The 14,500-nt window shown below is 31.6% G+C and overlaps 1 pseudogene; it reads left to right on the top strand.

Annotated features, from left to right (window-relative positions):
- Positions 1-3,701: 3,701 nt before the first annotated feature.
- Positions 3,702-12,772, top strand: LOC101512053 (serine carboxypeptidase-like 20; annotated as a pseudogene).
- The last annotated feature ends 1,728 nt before the right edge of the window (positions 12,773-14,500 follow it).

Below are 14,500 nucleotides of genomic sequence, written 5' to 3'. Positions count from 1 at the left end.
TATTTGGTTCTTGTAATATTACTTATTTTCTTGAATTGGGTTGCTTTTATTAGTAGGATTAGTTATGTACTTAGTTTTGTAAAGCAATATGAAAATACCATGATTTGTATCCTTCTAACAAGGGATTTAGAATTCCTCTAAAATTATATATGCATATATATTCAGAATTATATATGCATATATAGTCAGTAAATATTTATTCAATCACTAATTTATTTATTTTTACATTGTTTTATATTCATACAAATTCTAACAAATTGAACTACACTTTTTTAGATTCAATATATATATATATATTGCAAAATAATCATATGTTTTAGTGCTTTATAAGTTTTCGCACTCAAAGGGGTGCTACAGTGTTGAAGCAGAAGTCAAGCAACATCACATGGATTCCAGTAAAGATTTGAAATAAGAAATGTTTTACTTATATACTTTTTAAATATTTATTAAAGAACTTAATTAAATTTCTTTAACAATTAATGCATAACTATATTGGCGTATATGTTTTATATTATAGTGTCATCGCCAAGATAACAATATAGATTGCGGGTTAGGTGTTTAGAAATTTTCTGATTTTTAGAGACTTGGTGGATTATTTTTTTTTATTAGAATTAGTGTGTGGAGGAATGTAAATGGCAAAAAAAATAAAGAACACAACAATTTATTCTGACTCCCTTTACAACCAAGGGTACATCCAGTCCTCTTGTACACCACAACAGATTTTCCACTATTTGTTAGAATAAGTGCAAGTCTAACTCTAAGACTTATGTTACAAACTTCTAACAATCAACCTAAGATAGCAAACCACTATCCTAGTTTACAACACTTGAACAAAGTACACACATTTTTCTCAATTTAAACAATAACTTGAATGAGTTTACAGTAATGACTTTGACTGAAATCAAGATTGTATTACAATTGAGTACAATGATAACCGTCTGATATAATTTCAAGTACAATAGAGAATCTTTCTTAATGATAACAGTCAAAATAATTCCGAAAGTTTGTTCCTAGATTGATGTAAATATTGTTTTATTAAATCTAAAACTAAGAAGTATTTATACTCCTTAGACATCACTTCCGATCAGTGGCAATCATTCCTAGAGGTTTGATGAACATATGCAATGATCCAAGTTGAATCTAAACGGAAAAATTGCATTTCTTCGTAGTTGTATTTGGCTACAACAGGAGTATAGTCGAATACACCTCTATAACATTTAGTTTTATTTTAAAATTTTAACCTTGTATTCAAATACAACACCTTGTAGTGAACACAAATGATTGAAGTTTTCCACTGACTTGGTTTTGTATTCGGCTACATCTTGTTGTAGTCGATTACAAAAGTGCAGTTTTAGCTACTGACTTAGCATTTGTATTCGGCTACATCATCTCGTAGTCGAATACATATATTCAGTTTTTGCTACTTACTTGAGTCTTTATTCGGCTACAACATTCTTTAGTCAAATACAACTTTGATTTTTGTCAAAAACTTGATATTCAAACATCGTTCATGCATTTTGACACTTTGAAAATTATTTTGATGCATATGCTAAAATGGAATGCTCTCATGTGCATTTGAAATATAACAATATTAGATTGCATCAAGTACCTTATATTATAAGACGTCTAACATATTGACCATTGTTGACTTCTTTTTGAGCTTGCAAATTGATCACTTTCATTGGTCTTTGTCTTCATAAAAAACATAAGTATTTTACAGAGAGTACTATATTTTGCGATTCATGATGGAGATTGTTGCTATGAATCAAAGTACAATTCCAAAAATGGTACGTTATTTTCATTAGATTTTGATTTTCATATATAAACCACATATATATTTAATTCTAACTTATTTATGTTCAAATATTAAATCACACATAGTACTTTCATAACTCCAAGTCAAGTTACTCTAAAAGTGATCTAACTGATATCAAGAAAGAATGGTGTCAATATGTGCTCAAACTAAGAATTACATAACTTTTTATTAGGTCATATTCACATTTTAAATTGTTATTGTATATTTTTGCGCAAACTGAGAATTATTCTAATTTGTTTTATTTTTCGTCACAATAGGATTAAAGATTTATGGTAAAATAACATAAATATATGAGTGTTTATACAAAGTTGGTATCTAGAAAAATAACATCTATATCACAGCGCTTTTTTAATTTAATATTGTTGTTGCGTGACTAACATATGACAACGCTTTTATCTTTAAAATAACACCTACAGTAATGTTTTTCTTAGAAAAACACTATTAAATGTGTTGTCAACAATGAAGTTCTTTAAAATACCACCTACAACAACGTTTTTCTAGGAAATGCGTTAACAAATGAGAGCTATAACATCGTTTTTTTTTCTTCTGAAAAGCGCTATAAAAGTGTTGTTAAATCCTACATGTGACAACACTATTTAGATAAAGTGCTATTAAATATCATCTATGATAATGCTTTTTACATTTTAAAAGTGATGGCGTATCTTTTTACAACACTACAAATTATAACGCTTAAAAGTGTCGTTAAATAAAAAAAAAACATTATTAAAGCCTTACTTTGGTGTATCAAATAATAATACAAAATCATGAAAAAAAAAGTTCTAACTAGTCAATCATCAACTATCTTGAAAAGCGTCTCATGCATAAAATTGTATTTCCCCAACCATAACATCACTTGAAAACACATAACAAAAAATAAATAACACATATGACATACTACTTTGATATTTTATTTAATAGAAAATAATATATTAATCTATCTAATTGATAATATTTTCAACCTTGTGTCTTCTCTAACTAAATAGACCAAACAATTAGCCCAGACATCAATCCAAACTTGGTCCCTCCTTCACTATTGTGATTTTTTTTATTAGGTTAGACTTAGACTCGATCAATTGCTTCTTGATCAGGAAGTTATCTCATAGGGGCGTACAAGCTAGCCTACAAAAGACTTAGGTCATACCAGATTTAATTTTAAATAGACACGGTCAAAGTTTTTATAAAAGCCTAATTAGGTAAAAAAGACCAAGCTAAAGGCCATAAAAAGATGGTTTTGGTCTATCAAACTAACCTACTTAAATATGTTAACATTCCGTATTTGACTTATAAATGTCAGACTCAAACCTAAAAAAAGTCAATGACAAACTACATTCCAAACTTAGATTTTAAATTTTTGACAGATGAGAATTAGATCTTATAACATCTAATTTTGCCTAACTTATATTTTCACCTCTATCAAGAAGGATTAGCAGGAAACGTCAGTATTGTAAACCCTTTCTTTCAGTAAATTGTTGAATCTTCAAAAATCAATAAACTTTCATTTTAATATCATCACATCAAAATCACTCATATTGCATGTTTGAAAATTGGCCTTATTGTTTGGATATTTTTCCCAATAAACAGTTCATTAAATGGTTTTTTTTTTATTTTTATAAAAAAGTCAAATGGTTTTATCATTTAAATTCAAATTTTAAATATAATTAAACATCCCAATAAATTCTATTCAATTTTTCAATTCTTATAGTGAGAACACATATTAATTGTAATTAATTAGTGTAAAAAAATCTAATTTAAAAAATTATTATTACTTTTTTTATTTAGTCATTTTTCTTATTCTTTATTCTACATGTGAAATGAGTATAAAAGAATCAACAGATTATGTTGTTATTGTGAAAATTAATAATTCTTAACTTTGTACTAGAGCAAGATGGCCAATTTGTTCTTGGTCTTGCTTCACATTTTCTGACCTTTGTCTTAACACAGTCAGCACCTCAAGATTCTCTTGTAACCAACCTTCCAGGCTTTAATGGCTCTCTAAGTTCCAAGCACTATGCTGGGTATATTATATTCCCACAAAAACCTTTTCTTTTTTTTTTTTTCAATTCCAATTAGCTACATTTTTCAATTACACCTGGAATTAATTAATGTCTCTTATATCTGGATCAATTTCAACTCCATTCAATTAAAATCATATATATTAATTTTTCAAATATTTTTTTATTTATATGTTATTTTAGAGAAATATTTAAAAAATATTGATAACATCTCTCAACAGTGGTATGACAATTTTGCTTATCCCTGTGTGTGTTTGCGAGTTGATTTTTAGAGAGAATGCCTTGAAAAAGTTAAATCTATATTTTAGTATCTATTTAAGATTTTAAAATATTAAAAAAACAACATTATATTATATTATATTATTTGCTCATTTATCATGTTTTTAAAAAATATAAATTTAATCATCTAAAATATTTCACTATTCCAGCACCAGCTAACAACTATATTTTCAAAAAGTGTCTAAAGTCTAAACACATTCTTGTTTTTGTGTTCTTAATTACTTTTACTTTTTTTATATCTTATATTTTATAATAAGAAATTGCCCATTAAAAAATGGAAGAATTGCAAAAATGTCTAATTCACATTGTTTTTGAGAATTGAAGGTATGTGACAGTGGACGAAAGTCATGGTAGAAACTTGTATTACTATTTTGTTGAATCAGAAAGTAATCCATCAAAGGACCCTGTTGTTCTATGGCTTAATGGTGGACCAGGATGCTCTAGTCTTGATGGCTTTGTATTTGAGCATGGTAAGTTTAACTATATTTATTTTAGCAATCAATTAAATATATTTAATTATCTTGCTAATGACAAGAATGAATACTTTGTTTTTAATTTAAATAATATAGTAATGTCTAATGTATCCAACTGGTGATGTGTATTAGGTCCTTTTAATTTTGAAAAACCTGCCACAAAGGGAGCATTGCCAAAGTTGCAACCCAATCCATACAGCTGGTCAAAGGTTAGTGATTCTTTTTTTCTTCCTATCTTTAGAGAAAGAAAATATTGATTTATTTGACTTACATGTAATTTGGGTCGACCTAAGAGTAAAGCGCCATATTAAAATTAAATTTAATAAAAAAATTTCATATTTTAATGTTATCAAATCTAAAATTAAAATTGTTTCAAAAACTCTAAAAAATAGTGTTTAATAATTTTTTTAAATAATTCTATTAAAATATTATTATAAATATAAAACCTCATATCCTTATGTTATGAGCCGATCCTGCGTACAATATAACTCATTTAACAATGATTAAGCCTTTGTTGTGGTTTCAATTTTATAGGTTTCCAACATTATATATTTGGACTCTAGTTCAAGTTGAATTTTCATATTCATAGAATGTATTAATTATATAACTGGAGATATTCAGACTGCTTGTGATACACATAATTTTCTCTTCAAAGTAAGAAAAATGTTAGACATAAAATATTTGCATCAACTAATTTTTTTTACATCTTACAATATAGCTTACATATCTACCTTATTTTTTTTGAATAAATTAGTGATTTGAATTATACCCTGAGTTTCAAGAAAACTTATTATTCCTTTCTGGAGAGTCTTATGCAGGAGTTTATGTGCCTACTCTTGCTAATCAAGTAGTGATAGGTAAAAACTAATTTCAATCAAAGTTTTTAATTAATGGTGTTAATATATAATAAAATTTAAGATGCATTTTATTGACTTTTTAATTTTTAGGAATTGAAAATGGAACCAAGCCAGCATTGAATTTCAAGGTACTGTGTTTATTTGATTGTTTTATGTTTTTCAGTTAATTTTATGATGGTAATATTAAGTTATTTTAGGGTTATATGGTTGGAAATCCTGTTACAGATGATTTGATTGATGGAAATGCTCTTGTTCCATTTGCACATGGGATGAGTCTTATTTCTAATGAATTTTTTGAGGTGAACATAAATCTCTTAATCATAGGGAAATGAATTCCATGTTATTATTGCGTAACACAGTAACAACTTCCCGTCGTTCCGTATAGTGTATGTTTGGTAATGTTAATTAAATTGATTTAACATGCAACCTTTCGATTTTAATTTGATCAGTAAGATCGTTGACTGCTTCCAATTGTATGATTGTACCAATGGAAAGAATTCGTTAATAGATTAATTAATAGCGATATTGGGAATTGTATAAGGTACAATTTTTGTAGTACCGACACTGACACCTCTAACAAAAATGTACTTGCTTTTCGATATATGTCTATGTCAAACACCGAAACATAAAATTAATTTTATTTTCTAAATTATTATTAGTGTTGACATATCAGTGTCATGTCTAATTTTTGTGAGTGCGTTATTCTAAGAAGTAAGTATACATTTGTGAAGTCCAAGATTGGAACTTCATACATTATTATGTTTATTTCTTGATAATCAATATTGTTAACTTAAACATTGTTAAACAGAACACAACAAATGTATGCAATGGAAACTTCTATGAAGTAGACACCGATGAATGCGAGATTTTGTTGGAAAAAGTCTACAAGGTAATTCAACTATACTACCATTATGGCATGAAAAAATTTAAGGTCAAATTTATTTTACACTTACTCATGATATTTTTATTTTAATTTTAAATGTTACAGGAAGTTGCAAATTTAAATGTGTATGACATACTAGAACCATGTTATTATTTTGAAACGACAGAGAAGAATAAAAATTCAAATTCTAAGTTGCCATTAAGCTTTAGGGAATTGGGTAAGACTGAAAAATCTCTACCTATGAGGAAAAGAATGTGTTGAAAATATATTTATATTTATTATATATCATGTAAATAGAGTTATAATATCTCTCATATTTATTTTTGTATTTATTGCCTTGAGCCTATATAAAACAGACTCCGTTGTGTAGTTCAGACACACGGTTTCACCATATGTCTCTCTCATTTTCTCTTATTCAACATGGTATCTAGAGCGTATTACGAGAGACAACCCTATACCGTGATTACCCCGAGACCCACTGTCCTTCGGTGAGATTTTTTTTTCCAGTAAACTGTGTCTCAATTCCGGTTTACCCCTTCTTTGTCGCTTGTCGCTTTTCGTTCATTTTTTTTCCAGCAAATCAGTCCATTGTTCATCGCGCGACATTGTTCATCGCACGCACTATTCATCGCGCGGTACTGTTCATCGAAAAAAAAAACCCTCTTCTGCCACTGTTTCGCTGCTGGTTTTAGGTAACTACTTATTGATTATGGCTACTTATGAAGATTTTCTTTGGTGGAGAGAGTATTGTCAGAACTCGAGTTCCGCTGTTTCCGCCGCACAAAGTGGTAATTCACTTGTTTGCATCTCACCTTCTCATAGTCCATGGATTCTCGATTCTGGTGCATCTGATCACATTATTGGTAATAAGACTATTTTCTCCTCTCTCACAACATATGGTTATTTACCTAGGATAGTCTCAGCCAATGGTTCCCAAACACAGTCTCAAGGGATTGGAACTGTCCAAATCCTCCCTACTCTGTTAGTTAAATTTGTCCTTTATGTGCCTGGATGTCCATTTAATTTAATTTCTATCAGTCGATTGACTCGTTCTCATGACTGTGTTGTCACATTTACTAATTGCAATGTTACTTTGCAAGACCGAATATCAGGACGACAAATTGGTGTCGGATGTGAGTCTAATGGTCTTTATTATCTCTCAAACCCATCAACAACGTGCCCTACCACATATTCTCCTCTAACTATACATGCTCAGTTAGGTCATCCGAGTCTTCCCAAACTTCAACAATTAGTACCTAATCTAACCAAATTATCTAGCTTAAATTGTGAGTCGTGTCAATTAGGGAAACACACTCGTAGTCATTTCACTGATCGAGCTAATAAACGAGCTTCCTCCCCATTTGCTTTAGTTCACTCAGATGTTTGGGGTCCCTCTCGTACTATTTCCACACTTGAGTCTAGATATTTTGTTACCTTTATCGATGATTTTTCCCGTTGTACGTGGTTATTTTTAATGAAAAATAGGTCTGAATTATTTTCTATTTTTGAACAATTTTATAAGGAAATTAAAACTCAATTTGGTGTATCCATTCGCACTTTGCGCAGTGATAATGCCCGTGAATATTTGTCCCATCAATTTCAAAATTTTATGACCTCTAACAGCATTCTTCATCAAACATCTTGTGCTCATACACCTCAACAAAATGGGGTAGCCGAACGCAAAAATCGGCACCTTATTGAAACCACTCGTACTCTCCTTCTTCATGGTAATGTGTCATCTCGCTTTTGGGACGATGTTGTTCTAACGGCGTGCTATCTTATAAATCGCATGCCTTCGTCTGCTCTTGATAACAAATTCCCTCACTCGATCCTCTTTCCTGGTACCCCCTCTTCACTCACTTCCTCCTCGGGTCTTCGGATCTACATGTTTTATCCACAATCTCACTCCTGGTCTTGACAAACTTTCAGCTCGATCATTAAAATGTGTCTTTCTTGGTTATCATCGGTCCCAAAAAGGTTCCCGTTGTTATTCTTCTACTCTTCGACGATATCTCATATCGGCTGGTGTCACATTTTTTGAGTCTGTTACATACTATGAGTCGCTTCCTGATCCTTTGTCTGCAACTATTCCGCTTCCTGACCTACCAAAGTCTATTTCACTTTCTCTTTTACCATTAGAGCCTATTACGTATGCCCCACCTGAGACATCTCCTGTGGCCCCTCCCACTGTCCCACTTGAGACTCCTCTTGTTGATCCTCCAACTGTACAACCTCTTCAGACATATCGTCGTCGTCAACCACCATCGGTTGTACATGTCCCTACACCTGTTCTTAATACCGAGGTCACTCTAGACGCTCCTTCACCGCCACCTCCTTCTTTATCGGATCCGACCCTTGATATTCCTATTGCTATTCGTAAAGGTATACGTCCTACTCGTAACCCATCCCCTCATTACATTGGCTTGAGTTACCATCGTCTTTCTCCTTTGCATTATACTTGTTTGTCTTCCCTGTCTTCTGTTTCTATTCCTAAATCTCCAGGTGAAGCTTTATCTCACCCAGAGTGGAGACAAGCAATGATTGACGAGCAACCACCATTGGTTGTACATGTCCCTACACCTATTCTTGATACCGAGGTCATTCCAGACGCTCCTTCACCGCCACCTCCTTCTTTATTGGATCCGATCCTTGATATTCCTATTGCTATTCGTAAAGGTATACGTCCTACTCGTAACCCATCCCCTCATTACATTGGCTTGAGTTACCATCGTCTTCCTCCTTTGCATTATACTTGTTTGTCTTCCCTGTCTTCTGTTTCTATTCCTAAATCTCCAGATGAAGCTTTATCTCACCCAGAGTGGAGACAAGCAATGATTGACGAGATGTGTGCACTTCAGAGTAGTGGTACATGGGAATTGGTTCCTTTACCGTCTGGAAAGTCTTTAGTAGGATGTCGTTGGCTTTATACAGTGAAAGTTGGTCTTGATGGTAAGATTGATCGTTTTAAAGCTCGTTTGGTAGCAAAAGGATACACTTAAGTTTTTGGCCTCGATTACAGTGATACTTTCTCCCTTGTGGCTAAGATGGCCTCTGTTAGACTACTCATCTCTATTGCAGCCATCAGACATTGGTCTCTACATCAACTTGACATTAAAAATGCTTTTTTGCATGGTGACCTTGAAGAAGAAGTGTATATGGAGCAACCACCTGGGTTTGTTGCTCAGGGGGAGTCTTCTACATGGTTTGTCGACTTCAGAGGTCTCTCTATGGCCTTAAACAGTCTCCTCGAGTTTGGTTTGGTAGATTTAGCACAGTAGTGCAACAATTTGGCATGATTCGAAGTGAAGCTGATCATTCTCTTTTTTATCGCCACTCAACCCAAGGGTGCATTTACTTGATTGTCTATGTAGATGATATTGTCATAACTGGTAGTGATCAACAGGGCATACACCAATTGAAACAACATTTATCTCATCAGTTTCAAACTAAAGATCTTGGCAAGCTCCGCTACTTCTTGGGTATTGAGGTAGCCCAATCTAAGGACGGCTTAGTAATTTCACAAAGAAAATATGCTATGGATATTCTTGAAGAGACAGGTTTGTTGAATGCCAAACCGGTTGACACTCCTATGGATCCAAACGTCAAACTTCTACCTAATCATGGGGAGCCATTTTTAGATTCAGGGAGATACAGAAGATTGGTTGGTAAATTAAACTACCTCACAGTCACCCGTCCAGACATTTCTTTTGCAGTCAGTGTGGTAAGTCAATTCTTAAATTCTCCTTGTCAAGAACACTGGGATGCTGTGATACGAATCTTGAAATACAAAATTCCCCTTGTCAAGAACACTGGGATGCTGTGATACGAATCTTGAAATACATTAAAGGTGCTCCAGGAAAAGGTCTAATTTATGAAAACAAAGGACATACTCAGATAGTTGGTTATTCAGATGCCGATTGGGCAGGCTCACCCATTGATAGGTGATCGACTTCTGGGTATTGTGTACTTGTTGGAGGAAACTTAATATCTTGGAAGAGTAACAAACAAAGTGTAGTTGCAAGATCTAGCGCTGAAGTTGAATACAGGGCTATGGCATTAATGACATGTGAGCTCATTTGGTTGAAACAGTTACTCAAAGAGCTTCAATTTGAAGAGGCAACACAAATGATATTAATATGTGATAATCAAGCAGCATTGCACATTTCCTCTAATCCAGTTTTTCATGAGAGGACCAAGCATATTGAGATAGATTGTCACTTTGTAAGGGAGAAGATCGAATCAGGCGACATCACCACTAGTTTTGTTAATTCCAATGATCAATTGGCAGATGTATTCACTAAGTCTCTGAGAGGTCCTCGAATCAGTTATATATGTAACAAGCTTGGTGCATATGATTTATATGCGCCAGCTTGAGGGGGAGTGTTGAAAATATATTTATATTTATTACATATCATGTAAATAGGGATAATATCTCCCCATATTTATTTTTGTATTTATTGCCTTGAGCCTATATAAAACAGACTCCGTTGTGTAGTTTAGACACATGGTTTCACAATTGGCCCTACAAAGGTAATGTGAAAGATGGAATTGTACCATCTTGGCCAGAACTGACGAGCACCCATATCTTCATTCTTTGCATTGTAAGTTACTTTGGGACTTTATTTCTTTACAATTTAATTTAATTTCTTACTAGCTTTTCAAGTGCTAAAATCAAATTACGGGGATGTTTGAGTCTCTTATTAATTTTGATAGATTTCAATTTCTAACCAATGCGTATGATAGAAATATGTGTGATATTATGTGTCATTTTGGAATACAAATTGAATATTTATTAGCTTTAATTAATAATACTCTTATTTATTATCTCAACGATATAATTAATCATCCTATTTATCTAATTCACTTACTACTATATTAATAACAATATTTTAGTCAATAAATATCTTTTTATCATAATAATTAGTACAAAATATTTTGTTCATATGAATGCATAATAATACTTGACACTTAATATGATTGATATTGTTGCATTACCCGTTAATTCAACATGTTATAGTAAAAAAATTAATCTTATATTATGTTTTAGGACGATGGGGTTGCTAACTCATGGCTAAACAATACTGATTTCAGGAAAGTTATTCACACGGTTGAGCTCAGGATTCTCTACAATAAACTTCTTTTGTGTGTATTAGAGATTTAGGTTGTTTGCATTCAGCAGGTTGATGACTGTTGCATCGAGTTTTGACAATTTAGATTTCAAGTTCAATATTTTAGTTTTGAAAGAAAACATATTAAAATTGAAATATTAATCGTTCGATCTTGATTCAACAATCCACGTCATACTAATTGCCTGAATGCTTGAAATTGGTGAACGTAGGCAATCACATCAGAGCATGTCATGTTGATTCATATCTTACTATATAATTGTCTAAGTCTCTTGTCATATATACCTTTATTTTATCATAATTATCAAACACCTTTAATTTTTGATAAAACAGGGAAGTGTAATTGATGTGTGGTACTTATGTACAGATCAAATTAAATACACTCATGATACAGGGAGTATGCTCAATTTTCACAAGAATCTTACTTCCAAAGGATATCGAGTATTAGCATATAGGTAAATTTCAAATTTCACATAATCCTTTTACAATTTTTGCTTTTATTATCACAACATCGTTATCAAAATTTATGTTATTCCGTAAATTAAAGTTCATATATTTTTTGGCAGTGGTGATCATGACATGTGTGTCCCATATATACTGGAACCGAAACATGGACAAAATTGGTTGGAGTTAAGATTGTTGATGAATGGAGGCCATGGTTCAGTAATGATCAAGTTGCTGGGTACTTATAATGCTATTTCCTCTTTTTCTTATCCATGATATTATTTTCTAGTATTGGCCCTACACTACATATGTCTTGGAGTTGAGTTTTTGAAGATTTCAGAGGGAAATATTTTGAAATGCTAAATCTATACGTTAACATATATATTTAATATTTAATCAAATTTAAAAATATTTATAGTTTCTTTATTTTAAAAATGAAGAATAATTTTCTACTTTCTTTTTCTATAAAATTTAACTCCCAAATATACTTAAGAGATTTCACCATTTATCAAAACACATTGAAAATGTGCTAAAATAATGTATAGAATAATTAATCTTTACTAGAGGTTGAGTTGGATTTTGTTATTTGGTTGCAGATACACTCAAGGATATTCCAACAATCTCACATATTTGACAATAAAGGTAAACATAAAAATGTTAATCTCAACATATTAACTTAGATTTGTTTGGTATTGATACTATTTAATATTAATTAACATCTTTACAGCGATCAGGACACACTGTTCCAGAATATAAGTCACGAGAGCCATTAGATTTCTATAAACGTTTTCTAGATGGAGTGCCAATATAAGAAACAAAGAGATCAAATAGTGAAATGGAAGTGTTATATTGCTTCAGATATTTTGTTATGTATTCTTCATGAAGTACTTGAAGTGTTCCCTTGTGCACTTGAATTTAATCGCTCATGTTATAAATTTGTTATTTTGATTATTAGTGAATGTTGGGCCAAAAATTAAATGAAAGATCTGTATTCCTTTTTTTCGATTTTTGTGAGTTTTTTTTTCCAATTAAAAGGCTATTACTTTACTACTTAGTGGTGTGATAAATTTATGGAGTTAGTAATTCTATCTTGTTGCGACTATGGTTTTGAAGTAAGTATTTGACCAAGTTGAAGAAAATCTTTGACTAAGTTGAAGAAAGTCTTTGACTGAGATTTATCTATAACAAAATACGAACAATATCAATCTGAAGAATTTACAAAGTCAATCTAAACAAAATACTAACAAAATCAATCTAAAGATTTTTCAAACTCAATTTGAAGAAAATACAAACGTAATAAATTTGAAGAATTTACAAACTTAATATGAACAAAATACAAACATAATTAATCTAGCAGAATTGTTCATATTGGATTCAGAAATAAAGAATTGGCTAAGTAACATATTATCAAAAATCATCTTGTTAAGAACTATTTTTGAATAAAATCAGTGTTGACCAAGCTAGGAATGAAGACACAATTCAGAATAAAACAAGGACTAAATTGAAGCCATAATTTTTTTATAAATATATACTCAAGGCTAAAGAAGAAGATCATCGAAAATTAGAAAAGAGTAGAAGTACTAATAAGCTTAAAAAATTTAAATTTATCTTAGAATTCAAAGAGAGAAACACTTGTTTAAGTTAGAAATAATTTCTAAGTGTTTTTTCTTAGAGTATGAGAGTTATTATAATTATCAACTTTGTTAGAAGTAAACAGTTAAAGTTCCAATCTTTTGTATCCAACCCTATAGTGGTTTAGTTCCTTCTTCAATCTAGGGTTGTTAGGTTGTAAGGACAATACATGGCTTGTAGGGTCAAGATGGTTAGTTCCTCAAAAGTATTGGATTGTCATACTATTTAGGAAGAATAGCTTGGAGGGTGAGGTATTCAAGGTATTTGAATTAGTGAATTAAATCATTGTGAATAAGGGGACTGGATGTAGCCAAGTTAGTGGTTAACTAGAATAAATAAATGCGTCCAAATAGGAGTTTGACAAGTGCACCAACAAGGAGACATTGTAGAGTATTTATGATAGTTCGGTTCTGACTTTTGAATGAAACAAGAAAGTTCCAGAAGCAATGGGCAACCTCATAGTAAAAAAATATGAGATGTTCAAGATGGAAGATGATGAAGACATTGAAACGATGTTTTCCAGATTCTAAACTCTAGTTTCAGAATTAAAGATACTTGAAAAGAGTTATACTATTGTTGTTCAAGTGAAGAAGATACTAAGAAGTCTGCCAAGAAAGTGGAGATCTAGGATCAGTGTCATTCAAGAAGCATATGATATGAATACTCTTAAGTTAGAAGAATTAATCAATTCTCTCAGATCACATGAAATTGAACTTGTAGAAGATGAGCTCAAAAATAAGGAACCAACCTTTGCATTGAAATCCAAGTAGAAGAAACAAAATCAGAGGATGATAATTTAGAGGATCAAAATAGAGACTCCTAGGAAGAGGAATTGGCTTTCATATCTAGAAAAATTCAAAAGATGTGGCACAACAGAAAGAAGAAATTTCCCAAAAGATATTCCAAGCAATCTAGTAGAGGAAATGATGATAAATATGACAAGAAAAACATCATTTGATGTGGATGCAATGAACTTGG

The sequence above is a fragment of the Cicer arietinum genome, chromosome 3 (genome assembly GCF_000331145.2).
Source record: "Cicer arietinum cultivar CDC Frontier isolate Library 1 chromosome 3, Cicar.CDCFrontier_v2.0, whole genome shotgun sequence".
NCBI lineage: Eukaryota > Viridiplantae > Streptophyta > Magnoliopsida > Fabales > Fabaceae > Cicer > Cicer arietinum.
The sequence above is the reverse complement of the archived record's forward strand: the minus strand, read 5'-3'. Positions and strand labels throughout refer to the sequence as shown.